This window comes from Rhipicephalus microplus, chromosome 9 (genome assembly GCF_043290135.1).
Source record: "Rhipicephalus microplus isolate Deutch F79 chromosome 9, USDA_Rmic, whole genome shotgun sequence".
Taxonomy (NCBI): domain Eukaryota; kingdom Metazoa; phylum Arthropoda; class Arachnida; order Ixodida; family Ixodidae; genus Rhipicephalus; species Rhipicephalus microplus.
Window position 1 is genome coordinate 96,891,628 of NC_134708.1, and position 12,958 is coordinate 96,904,585.

Genomic DNA, 12,958 nt, shown 5'->3' on the forward strand with positions numbered 1-12,958 from the left:
AAGTGCATGGGCGTCAGCAGAGAAGTGGAAAGGGGGCACTTGCCCCCCTCAAACCACAACAGCACTTGCCCTCACCCAAGCTAGACCAGTGCTCTCGCTCTCATCAAACCGCGGTGCAACAATGGTTTGCACTCCCCAAGAAAAAATCCTGCAGACTAATATGGCCAAGCGCTTATTCCTTCCGACTGAACACTAATCTTTTTTCTACACCCGCTGCACCAGCGTCTAATCGCATGGGCTCAGCGTAGTACAATTCAACACAGAATGCATTTGTTGCAGCAATTTTCGTGACCAACAGGCAGCATGGCTACATTACCAAAGAAGCGCGGCAAGAATGACAACAGCTGTTGTCAACCCCGCTTGATCTGCCCGGAATCAGCATAGCATTGGCTTCTACGGAGTGCAAAGAACCACTTATGACCACGTGATGGCACTCGGCGAATAGGGGCGCTGAACTCCTGTAGGCGGAGCAAGCGGCGCCCGGAAAACAGTGGTGCAACTCTGCTACCTAAACGATGACGATAGTTATAGCGCGAGAACAATACGACGACACAGAGACAAGAAGGACACGAAAGACTTCTTGTCTCTGTGCCGTCGTATTGTTCTCGCGCTATAATTATAGCCATGCCATACCAAGTAGCCCAAGTGGCCACGCTTCTGCTACCTAAAGGTAGCATATAAAGTAACTCAATATCATCGTACTGCCAGCGCAGTATGATGATGGCACTGGGGTTTAGGGACGGGTAGGGCAAACTACAGGGAGGACATTCCATAGAGTTTCCCAATATATACTAGAGGGAACTCTGGCGCTAGTGTGTATGGGAGCTGCAATGCATGGCGCTTTAGCGAGCATAGGAATGATGGGTAGTACACACATTTGTCTAAACTTCGTACTTCTGGCCTGTTTTAGATGCGGAGCATCTAATACTCGAGGCTTGTAGTGCGGCGCCGTCCGCAAGCTTCCTCCTCCTTCTTCCACCATCTATGCATCCCTTCCTCCTCTACACACCGCGCGCGCTTCACTCCTCCACCATCTGTGCACCCTTCCTCCTCTACACACCGCGTGCGCTTCTCCTCTTCACGAACATTCGCTAGCTGTATAATGTAGCGCGCATGCGCCGTCACGCTTCGAGAACATCGGCAACTGACGCGCGCGCATGCGCCGTCGCGCTTCGAGAACATCGGCAGCTGACGCGCGCGCATGCGCCGTTGCGCTTCTCCCCCTTCTCGAACATTCGACAGCTGACAGTGCATGCGCCGTCGAGCTGTATATATACTCAAGGTCGGCGCTCGCTCGCTCAGTTACCGCTCGTCGGTTGGTTTGTACGGCGCGTCGACGTCCAAGGTCGCGGTGAAATGAATTCCAACGAATCCACAAACACAATGATCGACGTCCCTTCGACCAGCGCCGCCCTTTCGCATACGTGTGTACGTGTTCACTCATTTAACACCCCCTCCTACAACCACGTTAACCAATTTAGCCATCGACCCAAGTAAGTCGCACTTTAACACCCCGTTAACCAATTATATGCTCCGCATCCTCCTCAGTGTTCCCCCGAGGGAAGCTGCGGGCAATTTTTTTGGCTCCGTGTGTGTTCGTGTGGCTTGAAGCTGTTTTCTCACGAAGCGAAAATCAGCAAATGTTCAGCGAATGTGCTTCACCACACAATCGCCGCCGAAAGTTTTCGCCGCGCCGCCGCCGCCGACACGAACTGATCGGCGCGCCGCCGCCGCCGCCGACGACGACGTTTTTCATCAGCGCAATCGGCGCGCCATTTATGCGCGGGCGGAAGTCTTGGCTCGACACTACGGCCACAAATTCGGAGTATTCTACGTGGACGCCTCCGGCCCGCACCACGGTGGTTGGTACACGGCTGCGGTCGTCCACCGAAACACCGTTGTAAATGGACTCACACTCCGTGCACATAACATTACGCACGCGGAGGAGATCGCCATCGCACTAGCCGCCGCAGATCAGGACTCGAGGGTCATCATCACCGACTCAAGGGGTGCCTGTCACAATATTGAACAGGGATACATTCCGTACCGTGCTTATAAAATTTTTGCAGAACAGCAGCTACCTAGGTGCCCCCGCGCACCGAACGATCATATGGGCTCCGGCTCACACGGGCCTCGATGGTAATGAGACGGCCGATGCCGCCGCCCGCGCGCTCACTCTCTGGGCACCATCCTCGTCCCCTACCGATCCGGAGCTCGAACCCAATCCCGCCTACTCCTTTAAGGAGGTCACACAATTTTATCAATCCGGCCATAACGTCTATCCGTAACCCTGTAAGGGCCTCACGAAGGCGAAGGAGCGAATCCTCCTTCGCCTTTATACTAAAACTCTGTTGTGCCCGGCAATCATAAAAAACTTTGACCCCGCTTGCACGGGGAAGTGACCGCATTGTGAAAAAAATTCCTCTGACATTTTCCACATGGTGTGGGCATGCCAAAAAACCCCAAACCTTACCCCACTACCCAACCCTTCGCGGGAGGACTGGGAGGCAGCCCTGCTCGGCTGCTCTGACCTGACGGCCCAACGGGCCCTGGTCGAGCGTGCCCGGGCCGCGGCCAACGCCAATGGGCTCCCGTAAGAGGGAGCTCACCTAGTGTTTGTACGGGGCTGCATAGAAGACTATATACCTGACACACTTGGAAAAGTAAAGCACATTATAAGAGACCATTTCTGCTAATTGAAGGACTCATAGACCATCACCATCTAGACTGTGGTGTTCTGCAGAAAGATGTTGAGCCAATGACACGCCGCATTAGGTTCTAAATTTAACATTGATGTGTCCAGACAGAAATATACTCAGCGCATTTGCTAGCAGCCTGCCCTGTGTTCCGACTGTAAGCTTTTTTCAAAAAAAGATTTTTTTTTGTTTTTAGTGAGTTAAATAAATTTGAATTGGCGTTCTACTGATCCCAGTCCTCGGATGTGTTTAAATGAAGGCGGTTGGTTTATACCTTAAGCAATGCGTCCTAGCATTAATTGCAAGCTCAACAGATGCGAGAAACATCTAGACAGCATATCCAGCTCTCTAAGTACTTATTCAAATTATTTCCGCGCAAGTATTAGCTTTAGTCAACGAGGAATTCCAATACCTTAGAGTGCACCACGTGGACCTCTCGTAACACTGTGAAAGGATAACGACGAGTAAAGCACCTCGCTAATTACACCCGAAAATTTATGAATTGATAGAGCACAACGATCAAGCAAAGAATCCACGAAAATAAAAAAGGTATGCTTCGCGACGGATAAGTTGCAATTATAAACCAACACATGATTACTGGGTAGTTAAACATGGTCACTCAAATACTATTGAGTTAGTTCAATAACTGTGGCTTCTCTGCCATGTAACACTTTTTTTTTATTTTCATGGATTTTTTGCTTTTGTTGTACAGGTTGGTATCACTTCCCGGTAAGCGGAGAGGTGCACGTGGTTTAAGTGCACCCGGGTAGGGTTCGTATTTTTTTTGTTGACTAAAGCTATGATAATGTGGCACTCGAAACGCCGAAAACCAAAAGGACGAACTATTAGAATGCCGAAATTTAGAACACCGAAAAATCAAAAAGCCGATTATACAAGACACCGAAAGTGTAAAATGTCAATGGCGCTGTTCTTTCTTCTCTTCTGCTCTTCCCGGTTCACAATATGTTTTTTGCGCCTTAGTCTTCTGCACCAAGTCAAAAATTCAAAACACCTAACTACCGAAACGCCGAAATATCAAACTGTCTGCGCCTTCTAGCTATACTGGAAGATGAGGTACCTACCTAAATTAGAGGTTACGCCAGCACACTCTTTCACCCTCATTTGCAGTTGTCCCTTTACATTTATCTCAAGCCTTCATACAAATAGCAAACTATATATTTTCTACCTCCAATCGCACATCAGAGTGATTTCTTGTTTATCGCAAACAGCTTGTGTGCAATTCGTTGTCGAAAAATTGAAACGTCGTCATTGTCCGGGTTGCCCAGAGCAGCATCAAGCGATTTTGCAAAAAGAACGCAAACAGATCATTTCGGCAAGATTTCTGGATGCTTGTATGACAGAAAAATAGCAGCAATATTGTTCAGCTTTTAAACCTGGAACAAACGATTTTGCTTAACATGAAAACCAAATTCGCCTTTCAAACGAGCAAGGTTATAGTAAATTTCGCAAACAACACTCAGACTACACCCTGCGGAATACGGAAAGATCCCATGTACGGCATAGGTTGGCAAAATAAATGGAACTTACTCAGACTAACTCAATAACCATATATAAAAATATTTTGCTTTGGACTCACTCGGACTAAAAATGAGCAATATTCGACGTGGTCCGGCTCATACAATAAACGTTGAAGGAGCACCATTAAAAAACACATGTGAAAGAATTGGAATTGGCAAGCGACCTATATATATATATATATATATATATATATATATATATATATATATATATATATATATAGTTTTCCAACATAGCCCCGCCGCGGTGGTCTAGTGACTAAGGTACTCGGCTGTTGACCCGCAGGGCGCGGGTTCGAATCCCAGCTGCGGTGCCTGCATTTCCGATGGAGGCGGAAATGTTGTAGGCCCGTGTGCTCAGATTTGGGTGCACGTTAAAGAACCCCAGGTGGTCGAAATTTCCGGAGCCCTCCACTACGGCGTCTCTCATAATCATATGGTGGCTTTGGGACGTTAAACCCCACATATCAATCAATCTTTCAACATACAAAAACAAGTGATTTCCCGTGCCTCTACATATTAATATTAAAGAGTGCGCACTGATAGCACTATATACAATGAGTACCACATGAATTGGCTGCTGTAAATACCTGTGCTATTTTGAAATTTGGTGATACTATGCTGGTCAATACATTCGCCTACGCTTGTAATTTGGTCACTGTGAATGGTTCAATATGAAATTTTTGCAGCATAAAATCTGAGAACCATGGCTTGACAGGGTCGCGTTCTTTAAAAAGTCTGTTACCTGTCCCGAGTTTCAAATCAGGTAAGGTGCATTCATGGTTCATCATTCATCAAGTCTTCCTGCAAAACACTGCAAGAAAAACTTGTCTTGATTGTATGCTCTGGTGTTAGTGCACATGTACGTGTTATCCTACATAAGCTGAGTCTTTCGACAATACCTCATCAGTTGCAATACAACGCCTGTGTTTGCGTCTTTTTAGGCGGGCATGATTGTGTTGTATTGTATGCTGCTTCCTCAAAAATAAAATAATGACTAGGTCGTTAGCTACCTGGTGCAAAAAAAACAAACAAACCAAGATGCAACATTTTTTTCGTCAGTACTCCTCCCCCCCCCCCCCCACACGCACACCAAAGCTATAAGCGTCCAAGAAGGAATAGGGGCTGTTTATGGTTGCGCACCTGTCATTCTTTCTCTAAATGTTTCAGTGTGAGGGGGTTTGTCGGAGCAGCGAGGATATAACGTACGACTGGAATCAAAGGTTAACGGTCGACATAAGTCTGCCTGTTTTGGATAGAAACTGAAGGAATGAGAACTCCAAGTAAAATATATTTAGGTAAAAAAAAAAACCCGATGTTTCGAAGCTGGTCCGGCTTCTTTCTCAGGGGTGAGAGATTGGCTTCAAAACGTCGGGTTTTTTTTTATATATTTTAGCTGGAGTTTTCTCGTTACTTCAATGTACGACTAGAAGTGGGGATGGTTTAAAAAAAAAGGGTTTCCCCACTGGCTTTCGCAATAACCCATTAGGCAAAGTATCTTCTCTTTCCATCTTGCTGTGTAATCTCCTCGCCTTCTCATGACTCTCAGCTAAGCTTTGTTTTGTGCTTAGCAGCTCAGGGTGAGGTGAGTTTCCGCGAACCTTACCTGCCTTACAAACCAGTTAAGGCAAGCAAGCTTCCCCTGAATGGATGAGTCTGTGGTCGAAGAAAAGGAAAGAGACACTATCTTTTCTTGCGAAAGCACTGCTCAGCGCCTTGGAGGGAGGTGGGGGGAAGAGAAAAGAATTTAGAAGTATTTAGGAGGAGAACATTTGGAAGAACGTGACGGCCATGGCTGCTAGAGCAGAAAGAGATTAGGGGCCGTCTGCAGGGCAGTCCGAGTCTTTCTCGGTCTTTTCTCGGTCTTTTTCATGTTTCTCGTCTTTTCATTTTTTTCTCGGTCAATTATTTCTCGGTCTTTTCATGTTTTTTCTGTAGTCCAATCTACAAACGTTCGTATTAAACGAGCATGACGGTACGAAGGCATGGAATTGGGTTCTGCAGCATGTTGTGACACATGTGCCACTCCAGGTCACCTTTATTACATGACATTGGAATCCACACTGAGTTGATCTAGGATTATGTACCTAATCAACGGAGAATAAGAGTTAAGCTCCAGATTCATTATTAATGTGACTTCAAAGACGAGAAAACAGCGCGATTCGGGAGCAATCGAGCGTTCGTTCTCTCTTTCTATTTCGTTGAACTGCTTGTGCCCTGAGTTGCCACTTCAATTTCTTTTTGAATATACGTGGCCATCTGGAAAATTGTGAGCGCCAAACAAGGCGCTAACAAGAATGAGAGAGACAGGACGGTTGCTTGTGAACGTCGTGTGGAAGCATTAGTTAGCGCTCGAAATTTCCCGATAGCAATGCGCCATCTGGCTGGATTTCAAGTTTTGTTAAAAAGTGACGATGGCACAGACCATACGCTTTTTTCATGTCATTTACTACCATTTAAACATCGGTGGCGTAATTTAGGGTACCATGAAAATTGTCGCGGTCATATTTCAAGAAGGAAGGAGGCAGAAACGCACCGTTCATGCCATAAGTGATCCTTCATCACACGCGGAAATAAATTTATTCAAGCTGTAACATGGTTGAAGAATTCTGTTACTTCTCGGCAATCAGAGAGGCTTTTAATTCTCGAGTCTCTTTATGAGGTATAGCTGCCATCTTTTTCCAACAGGCCTGCAGTTTTGTTGTACCGACATAGCAACGCCCAAGTTTTTGAAGATTTTTTTTTCATTCCCATTCAGAAAAGATTTCATTCATAGTCATTTTTGAAGCGCGTAAGAACTTCCTGTCGTTCGTCACCCGTCGTTGCGTTCGTCCAGTACACACTGCAAAAGGCTTAATGGCAAAGTCGTTTTCCATGTTCAAGTTCCTCGTACCCATCCTTTCGCGCTCTTTGTGCACTTCAAGGAATGCAGAAAAACTACAAAACAACGCAAAGAGCTCTACACCGTGCCGTCGGGACTGGTATGCATGGCGCAAACGTGTTGCGAGTGGTCTCGCGGTGTTCTGCCATTGCACTCCGTTCGCTCTTCCCAGAGCTCAAGTTTGGTCGACACGCGGCGTCGTTGCGGCGCCATTGGTGTCGTGTTTCCCGTGTCTTTTCTTATACACAGTGTTCTGCGAATAAATGCCTCTGTTTAGCCGCTGGTGCGAAGGTCACAGTTTACGTTTTTCCTTCTTTTCTTCCGCAGCTGTGGTGACAATTGGTGGTTAGATTATCGGTTATTTCTTTATTTATTTTAATTTTCTCGTTTAGCTAGTTTTCTGTATTCTTGCCCAAGAAAGGTGATTCAGAACATTTTTTTTTCACGTGGGAATGACCATAGGTATGTGCGTATGTGGTTGCAGCTCCACATTTCCAAGTCGTAATGCCTCTGACACACGGGCACCCTGAAGTCCTTTAGACGAGGGGACATCTTTTGGAAAGGCGTTAGGGCACAGTGACACACCACAAAGGAGTAGCTCCTTTCCGGCGAAGGTCCTTTTCGCAAAAGCAGATCCCGCATCTACTTTTCTGGCAGGAAGGGAGTACTCTCGCATAGAGTGTGCATAATTTATCAATAGAAGAAAACGTGTCGCAACACTGCGGTGCCCTGTCAGTATTTTTTTGCGCTGAGAAAATGTTTTCATTTTCAGCAGCAGTGCGATTTGTTCCAAAGTGAAGGCCTATAGTCTGTCCATACTCTCAAACGCCCGCATTACGTCACTAGCGCGATCACGTTAGGGTTGGCAGCGGCAGTTGCTGTGTCGGGCTCACTCGAAAACACTGCTTAAAGTGGCCGTCGCCTAATAACGGCAATGTGTCTTCGAACCAGCTTTCGTTGCGCACATAGGCCCAACTTTCGCTGTTGATGGCTCGAGGGTACAGTGCGGAAGCAGTCAAAATGAAGCCGTTCATGACGAGTCTTTGTTTGAGGCTCACCACTCTTGCCTTCGCCGCGTTTAGCTCATCTTCGATGGAGCCGAGGGGGACAAGAGTCAGGCCCACCTCAACGGTTGCTTTATCTCTGTCTCTGCGCTGAGACATCGCAGGACCACGATGAAACGCGGCACGCCGTCACTGACCCAGCTAGACGCAGCCATGTAAAAAGCACTACAAAAAACAAAACAGCAAAACACTGACTGTTCATAGTTGCCAGACGAACTTAAGTTGCTGCTAAAAACGCAAAAAAAGCGAAAGAAAATGACAGGTATGTGCATTATAAGCCACCAGACAATTAAAAAAAACGGTTTTATGCTGCGGCGTCGCTGAATGTGACGTAAACATGCAAATTCTTTTTAATATTTCCAATCTTGCTGCTTCCCCAAACAGCGCCATTTTTTCTGCAGCGTTCTTCTGAGGCACCACCTAAAGCAGTAGTCCGGTGCCGTGTGCCATCAGCGCCAACCCTTTCTGCAAATGGTCTCCTTAGGCGACAAAAGGGGTTTACTTCAAAGTACTTTACCTTTGCCCGTGTGTCACGGGTATTATAAGACTCGGACTGCCCTGCAGACGGCCCCTAATCTCTTTCTGCTCTAGCAGCCATGGCCGTCACGTTCTTCCAAATGTTCTCCTCCTAAATACTTCTAAATTCTTTTCTCTTCCCCCCACCTCCCTCCAAGGCGCTGAGCAGTGCTTTCGCAAGAAAAGATAGTGTCTCTTTCCTTTTCTTCGACCACAGACTCATCCATTCAGGGGAAGCTTGCTTGCCTTAACTGGTTTGTAAGGCAGGTAAGGTTCGCGGAAACTCACCTCACCCTGAGCTGCTAAGCACAAAACAAAGCTTAGCTGAGAGTCATGAGAAGGCGAGGAGATTACACAGCAAGATGGAAAGAGAAGATACTTTGCCTAATGGGTTATTGCGAAAGCCAGTGGGGAAACCCTTTTTTTTTAAACCATCCCCACTTCTAGTCGTACATTGAAGTAACGAGAAAACTCCAGCTAAAATATATAAAAAAAAACCCGACGTTTTGAAGCCAATCTCTCACCCCTGAGAAAGAAGCCGGACCAGCTTCGAAACATCGGGTTTTTTTTTTTTACCTAAATATATTTTACTTGGAGTTCTCATTCCTTCAGTTTCTATCCAAAACAGGCAGACTTATGTCGACCGTTAACCTTTGATTCCAGTCGTACGTTATATCCTCGCTGCTCCGACAAACCCCCTCACACTGAAACATTTAGAGAAAGAATGACAGGTGCGCAACCATAAACAGCCCCTATTCCTTCTTGGACGCTTATAGCTTTGGTGTGCGTGTGGGGGGGGGGGGGGGGAGGAGTACTGACGAAAAAAATGTTGCATCTTGGTTTGTTTGTTTTTTTTGCACCAGGTAGCTAACGACCTAGTCATTATTTTATTTTTGAGGAAGCAGCATACAATACAACACAATCATGCCCGCCTAAAAAGACGCAAACACAGGCGTTGTATTGCAACTGATGAGGTATTGTCGAAAGACTCAGCTTATGTAGGATAACACGTACATGTGCACTAACACCAGAGCATACAATCAAGACAAGTTTTTCTTGCAGTGTTTTGCAGGAAGACTTGATGAATGATGAACCATGAATGCACCTTACCTGATTTGAAACTCGGGACAGGTAACAGACTTTTTAAAGAACGCGACCCTGTCAAGCCATGGTTCTCAGATTTTATGCTGCAAAAATTTCATATTGAACCATTCACAGTGACCAAATTACAAGCGTAGGCGAATGTATTGACCAGCATAGTATCACCAAATTTCAAAATAGCACAGGTATTTACAGCAGCCAATTCATGTGGTACTCATTGTATATAGTGCTATCAGTGCGCACTCTTTAATATTAATATGTAGAGGCACGGGAAATCACTTGTTTTTGTATGTTGAAAGATTGATTGATATGTGGGGTTTAACGTCCCAAAGCCACCATATGATTATGAGAGACGCCGTAGTGGAGGGCTCCGGAAATTTCGACCACCTGGGGTTCTTTAACGTGCACCCAAATCTGAGCACACGGGCCTACAACATTTCCGCCTCCATCGGAAATGCAGGCACCGCAGCTGGGATTCGAACCCGCGCCCTGCGGGTCAACAGCCGAGTACCTTAGTCACTAGACCACCGCGGCGGGGCTATGTTGGAAAACTATATATATATATATATATATATATATATATATATATATATATATATATATATATATATATATATATATATATATATAGGTCGCTTGGCAATTCCAATTCTTTCACATGTGTTTTTTAATGGTCCTCCTTCAACGTTTATTGTATGAGCCGGACCACGTCGAATATTGCTCATTTTTAGTCCGAGTGAGTCCAAAGCAAAATATTTTTATATATGGTTATTGAGTTAGTCTGAGTAAGTTCCATTTATTTTGCCAACCTATGCCGTACATGGGATCTTTCCGTATTCCGCAGGGTGTAGTCTGAGTGTTGTTTGCGAAATTTACTATAACCTTGCTCGTTTGAAAGGCGAATTTGGTTTTCATGTTAAGCAAAATCGTTTGTTCCAGGTTTAAAAGCTGAACAATATTGCTGCTATTTTTCTGTCATACAAGCATCCAGAAATCTTGCCGAAATGATCTGTTTGCGTTCTTTTTGCAAAATCGCTTGATGCTGCTCTGGGCAACCCGGACAATGACGACGTTTCAATTTTTCGACAACGAATTGCACACAAGCTGTTTGCGATAAACAAGAAATCACTCTGATGTGCGATTGGAGGTAGAAAATATATAGTTTGCTATTTGTATGAAGGCTTGAGATAAATGTAAAGGGACAACTGCAAATGAGGGTGAAAGAGTGTGCTGGCGTAACCTCTAATTTAGGTAGGTACCTCATCTTCCAGTATAGCTAGTTGGCGCAGACAGTTTGATATTTCGGCGTTTCGGTAGTTAGGTGTTTTGAATTTTTGACTTGGTGCAGAAGACTAAGGCGCAAAAAACATATTGTGAACCGGGAAGAGCAGAAGAGAAGAAAGAACAGCGCCATTGACATTTTACACTTTCGGGGTCTTGTATAATCCGCTTTTTTGATTTTTCGGTGTTCTAAATTTCGGCATTCTAATAGTTCGTCCTTTTGATTTTCGGCGTTTCGAGTGCCACATTATCATAGCTTTAGTCAACAAAAAAATACGAACCCTACCCGGGTGCACTTAAACCACGTGCACCTCTCCGCTTACCGGGAAGTGATACCAACCTGTACAACAAAAGCAAAAATTCCATGAAAATAAAAAAAAAGTGTTACATGGCAGAGAAGCCACAGTTATTGAACTAACTCAATAGTATTTGAGTGACCATGTTTAACTACCCAGTAATCATGTGTTGGTTTATAATTGCAACTTATCCGTCGCGAAGCATACCTTTTTTATTTTCGTGGATTCTTTGCTTGATCGTTGTGCTCTATCAATTCATAAATTTTCGGGTGTAATTAGCGAGGTGCTTTACTCGTCGTTATCCTTTCACAGTGTTACGAGAGGTCCACGTGGTGCACTCTAAGGTATTGGAATTCCTCGTTGACTAAAGCTAATACTTGCGCGGAAATAATTTGAATAAGTACTTAGAGAGCTGGATATGCTGTCTAGATGTTTCTCGCGTCCACTCATCTTGTACTTAATGCTAGGATTGCACTTAATGCTAGGAACCACCACAACCAACCACCCTAATACAAACACATGCGAGTACTGAGATCAGTAGAACGCCAATTTAAAATTGTCTAGCTGACTAAAAACAAAAAAAGCTTTTTTGAAAAAAAAAACTTACAGTCGGTACACAGGGCAGGCTGCTAGCAAATGCGCTCTGGACACATCAATGGTAAATTTAGAACCTAATGCGGCGCGTCATTGGCTCAACATCATTCTGCAGAACACCACAGTCTAGATGCTGATGGTCTACAAGTCATTCAATTAGCAGAAGTGGTCTCTTACAACGTGCTTTATTTTTCCAACTGCGTCATGCGTATAGTCATCTATGCAGCCCCCTAGAATAGGTTTAATTGAAGGACTCATTGAAGAAGAGATACAAGCTAGCTAGTTTTCTTTTTGTACCAGCACCAAAAAGCACATCGGCACTACTGCTGCGTGCTCCACATAGCACCACTCAGTGAATAGACAAACGCCATGATGAAAAATAGCAATGAGCAATGTGCATGGTTAAACCCACCAACCTCAAGACTAGAGGGTTTCGTTACACCGGCCGTACAGACAACAGCATAAAGGCTTTTACTTGTCATCTTCGTGTTCGCGATGGTCAAGAGTTGTAGTGTGCAACATTTGTGCACCGGGCCCCAGTGCATAAACCGGGTTTTCAGCAAAAATATGTTGCTTCTTTTAATCAAAATATGCCAGAGAGAAAATGTCTGGTGATCGAATGCTTGGTAGTCTGTAGGAAGTCCTGTCACAGCGTTGATACGGCTTATTGTACACCATTCTATAGAAGCGGCAGTGGGGCTTAACATTCATGAACCATGGAAAAGCACGGACAGAGAACAAGTACTCCCACGTGCGTGCTTAGTTTTAAAAAAAAATGTCGGAGCGATTTCCTTTTTCTTGGCGCATCATTCAGGAGTATCATTTCCAGAAATCATGCGCGGCGAATAAATATATGTAGTACTTTAACCCAAATATATGCGACTAACAACCGCCTCATGCTTCAGCTATATAATGAAAATATACTAGAATTCCAAGACCAATAAAAGAAGCTATGGCATCCCCTGCACGCCTTTTTATAGCAGATGCACGT